The following is an 11,275-nucleotide window of genomic DNA, read 5'->3' as shown; positions in this document are numbered from 1 at the left end:
TGTTCGTGAGGTGCTGTGTCTTGGTCCTCGTCATCAACACTTCAACAGAGTGTGGCACATAAACTGTAAGTGGGTGTCCCATGACAATACTCTCACACCTTTCAATACTGACACCTGTTGCAGCAACGGATTTGAGACATCCGGGCAACGCAGAAGCTACTGGATCTAAAGTAACTGAAGAGTAGGCAACTGATCTATGGACACCTCCATGATTCTGAGTCAAAACTGACAATGTGCAACCTTCTCTCTCGCAACAGAATAACGAGAAAGCCTTGTTGTATTCAGGCATGCCCAAAGCTGGAGCGAAACACATAGCCTCTCTCAGCCTTAAAAATGACATTAAGCAGTTGTTGTCCCATGGTACCGGATCACTCACATCCTTGTGTGTCAGCCTCTGTAAAGGCTTTGCTTCAAATGAGAAGTTGGGAATCCATTGGCGGCAGTAGCTAACCATCCCAAGAACATTCTGACTTCTCTCTGTGTGGTAGGTACAGACATGTTCATAATTGCCTCAATGCGATCTGGTGACACCTTCCTCTTGCCCTTCTCAATTCTGTGACCCAAATACTGCACTTCACTCAGGCAGTACTGCAATTTGTTTGGGGACACCTTGTGTCCATTCTCTGCCAAATGATTCAGTAAAGCAATGGTATCCATCCTGCAAGTGTCTTCTGTTTCTGAGGTAACGAGTAAGTCATCGATGTATTGCACCAGAACGGAGTGCTGTGGCAATACAAGACTCTCAAGATTCTTCTTCAAGATCTAATTAAAGATCGAAGGACTCTCAGTGTACCCCTGGGGGATATGACACCACGTTAACACACGGTTTTCCAGCCGAAAGGCAAACAGAAATTGGCTTTCCTCATGAAGTGGGTTAGAGAAGAATGCTTGACACAGATCAATCACTGTAAACCACTCAGCTTCACATGGAATCTGAAACAGAATCACAGATGGATTCGGTACCACCGGACAGCATGGAACAACTATCGTGTTGAGCTTTCGCAGGTCCTGCACGATCCTGAATTTCCCACTCGTTTCTGTAGTCCCATGATAGGTGAATTACATGGGCTACCCATAATCTCCTTCAGAATTCCCTGCTTGATCATAGACTCGATAACAGGTTTGATCCCTGCAATAGTCTTGGATGACAGATTGTACTGGGGCGTCCTAGGGAATTCCACGTTCTGTCTTCACTGGCTCTACACATTTGATCAACCCAATCTCCTTTCCAGGGAAGTCCCACACCTCGTGTGACACAGAATCCCTCAAGTCAAGTGGAAGTTCCTCCACTGTCAGCGCTGGGTACATTTCTATGCACAAGTGTTGATTTGCAACTTTAAAGGTCGCATCATCATCCTTTGTCTGTATTTCAACTCCCTTTGGTGTTCAATAGATGGTGCAATTTAATTTGCACAAAAGGTCTCTTCCTAACAGGCAAACTGGACTCGAGTCACACACCACGAACTGGTGTCGATCTCGGAAAGTTCCTATTCTCACAGGAATTTGCTCTGTCAATGGACTGGTCATTTCATTGTTTGCTACTCTTGTCCTGAGAGTGGTAGGTTAGGTACTACTGTGGATCTCACAGTAGACCACGTAGCACCAGTGTCAACCAAAAAGGTAGTAGGGTGACCATCAATATCTGCTTCTACAATTGGTCCCCTTTGGTCTACCTCTAAGACTGCTCCAAGTGTGCAGTCTTCCGCCCCTCTCAGGCACCGTCATGCCAACGGATCTGGGCTGAACTCCTCATACCCTTCAAACAAGGGCATCTGTTGATAAGTCCGAGCTCCCTGCTGAACATATTGAACTCTAGGTGGCTGGGGAACTTGTACCTGCGGACTGAACGTACCCCCTTTCGTCGACCTTGGTCTAGTCACTGTAGGGACTGCTTCAGGTACAGGTACCTTAACTATCTCTACTTCCTGTTGCACTTGGTTAATCGGATTCAAGGGACACTCACGTTTCCAATGTCCAATCTGGTGACAAAGATGACACGCAGTATTCTTCTTCAATGTCGCCACATCCACTTCTGTCTTGGGATCAACTGACTTTGGTCTTCCCTGACCTTGGACATTCTGGTTTCCTCCTTTGTTATTTCCCTGTCTCCTTCCTAACGTCCCTCCGCTACGCTGAACTTGAGCTGTTTGCATCTGAACAAGCATCAATTTGTCTTTCTGTCGTAAATAAAGTATTACGCACTCATAATTTCTATAGGTATCAATAGGATCATGCATAAAGCAAGAGGCTGAGTCCGTGGTATCAGGTTCAAAAGGGCTTTATTCCAATAACTCGAGTTATAGGGAGAATGGTTCCATCACCATAAGGGATCAGGAAGGGTCTTCTGCAGCTTTATTCACAGAGTACAGTATATATACATTCAATATTATACGTAAGCAGGAGCGCTTCAGGCACAAGAGAGCAAGAGAGAATGAGATAAGAGCATGTGGGCGTGTAAGTAGGCGTGAAGGTGGGTGTCCATGTGGGCGTCCACTTGATGAGTCATAGGTGAGTGTCATAGGTGGGTGGGTACCTGGAGGGGGTTGCGTTATCAGCTGGAACTTTACTGGACCTTTGCCTTACTTGTGCTCAACTCGAGCATGACGTGTAACTGACGTGTAACTGGGGGAAGGTTGCTGTGCAGCCGGGGAGCCTGGAAGAGAGGCCTTCAGTGTCAGGATGACCAGCACATCTTGTATTATCTGATATCTAAAGTCCGGAGCAGGAACTGATCTGTGACATAGGTTGCCCATCACCAAGAGCCGATGTGGCTTCTATTTCTTTATTCACTGCGTGGGCCTTACATGGGGGCTATGGGCTTTTCACTGACGTGAGCTTTGCAATCACTGAAAAGGAGACAGAAAGGCTAGGCTCTATCCTTTGCAGGCGGGTTTTGTTTATTCCTCCTTTTCCAGGCAGGAATGTGATTCAGTAGGAGTAAGCAGATAACCGTGCTCAATACTATCTCGGCACCCCGGACTGGGCCCCTTTGGCTGAGGCCCAAGTGTGTGAGGCCAAGGATACGCAGCTGCAGCTCTCAGAGCGTCTGAGGCCTGAAACCTCTTTTCGGGCTCCGGCTGAGCCACAAAATGGGCTTTCATGAAAATGACACGAGGGCAGGAAAACATGATGCAAAACGTGTAGGCCTCAGTGCATATTTGTCGTTTCTCTCATGGGAGACTTGTTGGCAGGCCATGTTATAGCATAGGCATCATGGTTGACAGGCCATGGAGGGAAAATGCATGGCGTACATGCATGTACACGAAATATGTGGGGAACACATAGGGGACACATAGGCCTTGTCATAATCTTTATTTTCTCATTCCCTCCTTGTCCCCTAGTGGACCCTTCATGTCACATCTATTCTCATGAGACAGTTGATCTGTTCTTGCAGCATTATTTTTCCATTTTCAATGCTTTGTATATGGGGACGTGGAACACATGCAGTAGCACACAGGCCGCAAATGGCCTGGCCACACTGCAGACATAGACAACAACTGAATACCATTAGTAGTATTAACCCACAGACGGTCAACACTTTCCATCCCCATGTCGATATTACTCCCCAGAGCCAACTGGACCAAGTCCACGTGCCTGGGTCTTGATGTATGCTTTGGGCAATCTTGTGGAGCCTTGTTATTGCTTTGTATACAGATGGTGCGTTATTAGGAATAAAAACGCAACAGCTGGAGCCGATGATTCTACAAGCCCCGCCCCTATCCGCCAGGATGACGTCAAGAACAAGGCGGTTCTGAAGAACGACCATTCTCATAGCAGACTGTTCCTGGGTCAAGTTCCCCAGGGCTGATGCAGTCTCATTTACAACTGTTTCTAGAATCCTTGTTAGCCTGCGGATATTACTATTCTGGACGGGACCTATGAAGAAAAAGAATCCTTTGTTGAAATCTGTATATTGCTCCCAAGCTGTCTCGGTCTGGTCAATGCCGGAGGCATCGAGCCCTCGTCTGTGTCTGATAAGTGCTAGTTGGGGATCTTGATGATAGTTCGATGGGGCCAAGAAAACGGGTGGTAAAAGAAATGATATGTAGCACGTCCCACCCCAGTCTAAGGGCAGCTGTACATAGGCCGTCTGGCCACAAATAAAGTAGGTGTGTCGTGATGCTCTGAAATAGGACTTTCCTTTGTCTTTAAACTCTATTATAGTATTACACTCGCTGTGCCCCAAATGTACTGAGCCTTCTTTTCTGACACACAAGTCCCCTTTTACTGGCAGGATTGTAATTGAGGATGGACCTACATTGTGTATAGGCTTGACATTCAACATTATAAAGTCGAGGGTCGCATTTCCTTGCTGATACTCTTCATTTTCTAGATCTGTACCTTTTCTTTGGGGAAGACCTTCTTCGTCTGGGAAACATGCTTCATTCATGACTTTATTCAAGTTACCACATTTGGGAATGGATTGCACACCTTAGATTATGTGTAACTTCCTCCTTATTTATCATAGAAATCACTGTGGCGTGCATTTTCACTGGTGACGTGCTTAGCCCAAACTGCACGTTGAAACATAACCACACCATATCGGGGCGACTTCCCACCCCGTATCCAGTGGCACTGCCAGTACTGCGTTAAGCAATATCTTGTATATTAGTTCAAACTTTACTCCTGTTTACTCCAAAAACACTCTTCATTCTTTGACTCTTGGAACTCGTCAAAACCTTCATGCAAGGAAAGCATTTTCCTTAAGTTTCTCATGTTCAAAATGGGCCATCCGAACCTCTAATTCAGAACACGTACAAGCGCTGTATTTCATCAGAAGCAGTTTATTAACCCAATGCATTTCGGGCCTCGATGGGCCCTTCGTCAGGGGAAACTGAAATTAACAATAAGACAGACATTACAAGTTTATCCTGCAAAATGTATTGGAGTTATCTCATTTAAAAACAATCTTAGTCTTGTAAAATGTCAATCATTTCTCCATAATTGCCACATGCAATGGTAACGAAAACCTCTTTCACAGTGTCATAATGCCCTGTAATACCGGGAAACACTCTTACTCCTTTCACCCATTTAAAATCACATGCATTAAACTGTTGAGATTGCAGCACCCACCACAGGACTTCTTACTTTCCCTTGATTTTGTAACCCTTGTGCCTCGTATTCACATTACTGCTCTCTATTCTTTTTCCTCCCCTGCGTGAAAAACATACTTTCATGTTCAAGGCTCTGAATCCCAAACCACCCCTCTGCGCGAGATCGTATCTATGCTTCATTAATCATCCTGTTCCGATTCATTCCCCGTGCATACCTGCTAAGCGTCACCCGTCCTTTTCTCTCCATCTACAAACGAGTAATTCACTGTCTGCAGCCACTGCCTTAATTTGAACCTGGTGTGCCGACCACGTGACCCTTAGCTAAAACCATGTGCTTTCCTTCCTAGATGCCTGTGACTTTCCTAAAACTCCCGAAAACACTGCATCTCCCACAATGCCCTTAAACATATTGTAAAAATTCCGTTTTTCAACTCTGATTATGCATGTGACTATAAACGACATTTAAAGTACTTAAAATCTTAATGAACCACTTGTAATTTTGCAATGTATAATCTGTCCAATGCTTGTGACTGCTAATTCAATCTTGAACTGACACCTTTTCAAAACGATGCTTCGTGAATACCGATGTTCCGCCTTGCATGAAAGTCACGTGATATTTTCCAACAGTTTGTCACATTGACGTTTTTCGTAGTGGGTGCTAATCCAAAAGGGCATATTTTGATAGACATCACATTTGGGAATGGATTGCACACCTTAGATTATGTGTAACTTCCTCCTTATTTATCATAGAAATCACTGTGGCGTGCATTTTCACTGGTGACGTGCTTAGCCCAAACTGCACGTTGAAACATAACCACACCATATCGGGGCGACTTCCCACCCCGTATCCAGTGGCACTGCCAGTACTGCGTTAAGCAATATCTTGTATATTAGTTCAAACTTTACTCCTGTTTACTCCAAAAACACTCTTCATTCTTTGACTCTTGGAACTCGTCAAAACCTTCATGCAAGGAAAGCATTTTCCTTAAGTTTCTCATGTTCAAAATGGGCCATCCGAACCTCTAATTCAGAACACGTACAAGCGCTGTATTTCATCAGAAGCAGTTTATTAACCCAATGCATTTCGGGCCTCGATGGGCCCTTCGTCAGGGGAAACTGAAATTAACAATAAGACAGACATTACAAGTTTATCCTGCAAAATGTATTGGAGTTATCTCATTTAAAAACAATCTTAGTCTTGTAAAATGTCAATCATTTCTCCATAATTGCCACATGCAATGGTAACGAAAACCTCTTTCACAGTGTCATAATGCCCTGTAATACCGGGAAACACTCTTACTCCTTTCACCCATTTAAAATCACATGCATTAAACTGTTGAGATTGCAGCACCCACCACAGGACTTCTTACTTTCCCTTGATTTTGTAACCCTTGTGCCTCGTATTCACATTACTGCTCTCTATTCTTTTTCCTCCCCTGCGTGAAAAACATACTTTCATGTTCAAGGCTCTGAATCCCAAACCACCCCTCTGCGCGAGATCGTATCTATGCTTCATTAATCATCCTGTTCCGATTCATTCCCCGTGCATACCTGCTAAGCGTCACCCGTCCTTTTCTCTCCATCTACAAACGAGTAATTCACTGTCTGCAGCCACTGCCTTAATTTGAACCTGGTGTGCCGACCACGTGACCCTTAGCTAAAACCATGTGCTTTCCTTCCTAGATGCCTGTGACTTTCCTAAAACTCCCGAAAACACTGCATCTCCCACAATGCCCTTAAACATATTGTAAAAATTCCGTTTTTCAACTCTGATTATGCATGTGACTATAAACGACATTTAAAGTACTTAAAATCTTAATGAACCACTTGTAATTTTGCAATGTATAATCTGTCCAATGCTTGTGACTGCTAATTCAATCTTGAACTGACACCTTTTCAAAACGATGCTTCGTGAATACCGATGTTCCGCCTTGCATGAAAGTCACGTGATATTTTCCAACAGTTTGTCACATTGACGTTTTTCGTAGTGGGTGCTAATCCAAAAGGGCATATTTTGATAGACATCACATTTGGGAATGGATTGCACACCTTAGATTATGTGTAACTTCCTCCTATTTATCATAGAAATCACTGTGGCGTGCATTTTCACTGGTGACGTGCTTAGCCCAAACTGCACGTTGAAACATAACCACACCATATCGGGGCGACTTCCCACCCCGTATCCAGTGGCACTGCCAGTACTGCGTTAAGCAATATCTTGTATATTAGTTCAAACTTTACTCCTGTTTACTCCAAAAACACTCTTCATTCTTTGACTCTTGGAACTCGTCAAAACCTTCATGCAAGGAAAGCATTTTCCTTAAGTTTCTCATGTTCAAAATGGGCCATCCGAACCTCTAATTCAGAACACGTACAAGCGCTGTATTTCATCAGAAGCAGTTTATTAACCCAATGCATTTCGGGCCTCGATGGGCCCTTCGTCAGGGGAAACTGAAATTAACAATAAGACAGACATTACAAGTTTATCCTGCAAAATGTATTGGAGTTATCTCATTTAAAAACAATCTTAGTCTTGTAAAATGTCAATCATTTCTCCATAATTGCCACATGCAATGGTAACGAAAACCTCTTTCACAGTGTCATAATGCCCTGTAATACCGGGAAACACTCTTACTCCTTTCACCCATTTAAAATCACATGCATTAAACTGTTGAGATTGCAGCACCCACCACAGGACTTCTTACTTTCCCTTGATTTTGTAACCCTTGTGCCTCGTATTCACATTACTGCTCTCTATTCTTTTTCCTCCCCTGCGTGAAAAACATACTTTCATGTTCAAGGCTCTGAATCCCAAACCACCCCTCTGCGCGAGATCGTATCTATGCTTCATTAATCATCCTGTTCCGATTCATTCCCCGTGCATACCTGCTAAGCGTCACCCGTCCTTTTCTCTCCATCTACAAACGAGTAATTCACTGTCTGCAGCCACTGCCTTAATTTGAACCTGGTGTGCCGACCACGTGACCCTTAGCTAAAACCATGTGCTTTCCTTCCTAGATGCCTGTGACTTTCCTAAAACTCCCGAAAACACTGCATCTCCCACAATGCCCTTAAACATATTGTAAAAATTCCGTTTTTCAACTCTGATTATGCATGTGACTATAAACGACATTTAAAGTACTTAAAATCTTAATGAACCACTTGTAATTTTGCAATGTATAATCTGTCCAATGCTTGTGACTGCTAATTCAATCTTGAACTGACACCTTTTCAAAACGATGCTTCGTGAATACCGATGTTCCGCCTTGCATGAAAGTCACGTGATATTTTCCAACAGTTTGTCACATTGACGTTTTTCGTAGTGGGTGCTAATCCAAAAGGGCATATTTTGATAGACATCACATTTGGGAATGGATTGCACACCTTAGATTATGTGTAACTTACCCCATACCCAGTCACCCCTACACTCCTTCTCTTGACATTCTTTGGCATCACCGTTGATGGATGTCATTAAGGCAAACCATGCTCCGCAAGAACCATTATGGGAGAACGGAAAAGGGAAAAGAGGCAACACCCCCTTCACCTTCTGATACGGGGGAAGTCGGCCACAGACCCAGCAGTCTGTAGCATTGCTAGTCTGATGTGAATGGTGCAGCATCTGAATAAAGGTATTGTTGCGCAGGGCAAGTCGATAGGATAGCTCATAGGATGGCAGATCACTAAATGTATGCTTTATGGTATCATTAGTGGAGGAGTGTAAGAGTGAGGCAATAGGAGGAAAAATAGCATGTAGTATTAAGCTGATACATATTATCGTGATGCACAGAAGAGATAGAAAAATCAAAGTCACTATACATCTACCACGTAATATTTTACAGTATTTGCTTTTCATCCTGCTCTTTTTATGATTATCATTGTCCGAGATCTTATGCAAGTCAGAATACATGTTCAACCGGTTCACCACCTAGTGGACTTAATTGATCAAACGGAGTCTGACTTCCTAGATCTAAGTTTAGCTTTGTACTCCTGCTGAGGAGTCTCCTCTAGTAAAGGGGGATCAAAGTCTGAAAAGTTCGTTTCCTTTTTAAAAGAGTCGTTATTCCCGAAGTAGCGCTTGCAGTGATGTATATGCAGCCATCCTTTCCGTCCTTCGACTTTGACGGCTGTCCTTGTTGTCAATAGCACTAACTTCGGTGCCTTCCACCTCGGCTCAAGAGGACTCGTCCTGTCAAAGTTCCTTATTAAAATATAATCCCCAGGAGCGATGGAGTGTTCCTTGACCTGGGTGTTGTCAGGGAAGGCGGCGGCAACCTGCGAACGACAAGAGAGTAGTGCAGACATCAAGGAAGCCAGGTAATCTGTCAGCATGTTACTATCAACATCAGTAATCTTTTTAGGCATCGGAGTGCCCCACATATTCGGTGGTCTACCAAAGACCACTTCGTAAGGGGATAAGCCAGTTCTAGAATGGGCTACCATTCGCATGTAAAAGAGGGCAACCGGCAGGGCTACCATCCAATCTACACCTTTTTCTGCACAAATCTTTGCTACTTTTGTCTTTAAGGTCTGATTGTGCCTTTCTACAAGGCCTGCTGCTTCAGGATGTCGCACACAATGAAACTTCCAGGTATACCCTAACAGAAGGGACACCTGCTTCATGAGTTCAGAGGAGAAAGGCTGACCGTTGTCGGAATATACGACACGCGGTAATCCATAGCGTGGGAAAAACTCTCACACCAATTGTCTGGCGGTAGTTACAGCAGTATAATCAGGGACTGGATAAGCTTCTGTCCATCTTGTGAGTGCACATACAACTACCAGAACATATTTGTAACCTCTCCATCTGTTCATTTGGATATAATCCATTTGGAGGACTTCAAAAGGATGGTCAGGTGGAGAGAATCCACCTTGTTCCACCGGAATGCCTTTACCTGGATTGAATTGGCAACAGATCATACATGTTCTGACTTTTTGTTTCGCTGCTGCACGCAGGTGCTTGTTGAACCAGATATTCTGTAAGCTGTCTAGCATTGCTTTCTCTCCTAAGTGTGCAGGACTATGTGCGGTATTTATGATCACTTGTACCATCGAATCAGGAAGAAACCACGTTGCTTTGCCCTTAGTCATCCAACCCTGATCAGTCAGTACCCCTCCTTGTTCCGACCATTTCTTTAATTCGTCTAGAGTAGCATGTGTCTGTATGTCTTGTACATCCCTGGAAGGATCCCTTACTGTCATGGCTTTGGTCATTGATGGTATCTGTGAGTTCGTCATGTCTAGTGGGGTCTGAGCTGTCTGTTTAGCAGTTCGGTCTGCCAGATCATTACCTTGAGAAATGGTATCTGTGGCTTTAGTATGTGCTTTGCATTTTAGGATAGCTATGGCTGTCGGTAAATGTATCGCTTCCAGAAGGGCTTGTATAAGGGGGCCATGCTGTATCTTGGCCCCGTGAGAGGTCAAGAAACCTCTTTCTCTCCATAGTACTCCAAAATCGTGAACTACCCCGAATGCATATTGTGAATCGGTGTAAATGTTTACTCTCAAGTGCTTAGCTCTTATGCATGCTTGTGTCAGAGCGATGAGCTCTGCTGCTTGTGCTGACAGTATGTCTATTCTTTTAGTCTCTATGATTTCAGTAGCAGTGGTCACTGCATACGCTGCCACTAATTCTCCCGCCCCCGTCCTCATGCATGAGCCATCAACATAGAGTGTTAGGTCAGGGTCTGGGAGTGCAACATCTGTCAAGTCTTGTCTTGGTTTAGTCACGGTATGTATCACTTCAACACAGTCATGTGGTGGAACGTTTTCTGTACTAGAGGGCAAAAGAGTAGCAGGATTCAGTATGTTGCATCGTCTGATCTTTATGTGTTGTTGAAATAACGTCAGCTCATAACCTGTCAGTCTCGCTATAGTCAGGTGTTGGGTTTGTGTCCGGTTCAAGAGAACCTCCACTGCGTGCGGTACTTGTACTGTCAGGGGGTGGCCCAGCACTATCGAGTCACTTTGTCTTATTGCTAAGGCCGTTGCTGCAACAGATTTTAGGCATGCAGGCAAAGCCTGGGCTACTGGGTCCAATGTACTAGAAAAATAAGCGCAGGGCTTGTGTTTTCCTGCATGATCTTGTGTGAGGACAGATAGTGCTGTTCCAACCCGCTCTGTCACAAAAAGCATAAAAGATTTGTTGTAATCAGGGGTCGCTAAAACTGGTGCTTGACATAAAGCTCTTTTTAATTCTTCAAATGCCACAGTGTGTTCTTGTG

General features: G+C 44.2%; 1 long non-coding RNA gene across 1 annotated transcript; it reads right to left on the bottom strand.

Moving 5' to 3' along the window:
* Positions 1-4,768: 4,768 nt before the first annotated feature.
* Positions 4,769-8,449, bottom strand: LOC146857708 (uncharacterized). The gene is made up of 2 exons (XR_014979943.1): positions 6,606-8,449; positions 4,769-6,170 (listed from the first exon to the last, which is right to left on the bottom strand). It is a non-coding gene; the product is annotated as an uncharacterized LOC146857708 (long non-coding RNA).
* Positions 8,450-11,275: the final 2,826 nt, after the last annotated feature.

Source organism: Triturus cristatus, chromosome 3_2, assembly GCF_964204655.1.
Source record: "Triturus cristatus chromosome 3_2, aTriCri1.1, whole genome shotgun sequence".
NCBI lineage: Eukaryota > Metazoa > Chordata > Amphibia > Caudata > Salamandridae > Triturus > Triturus cristatus.
Note: the sequence above shows the minus strand (reverse complement) of the source record. Positions and strands in the feature narration are given on the sequence as shown.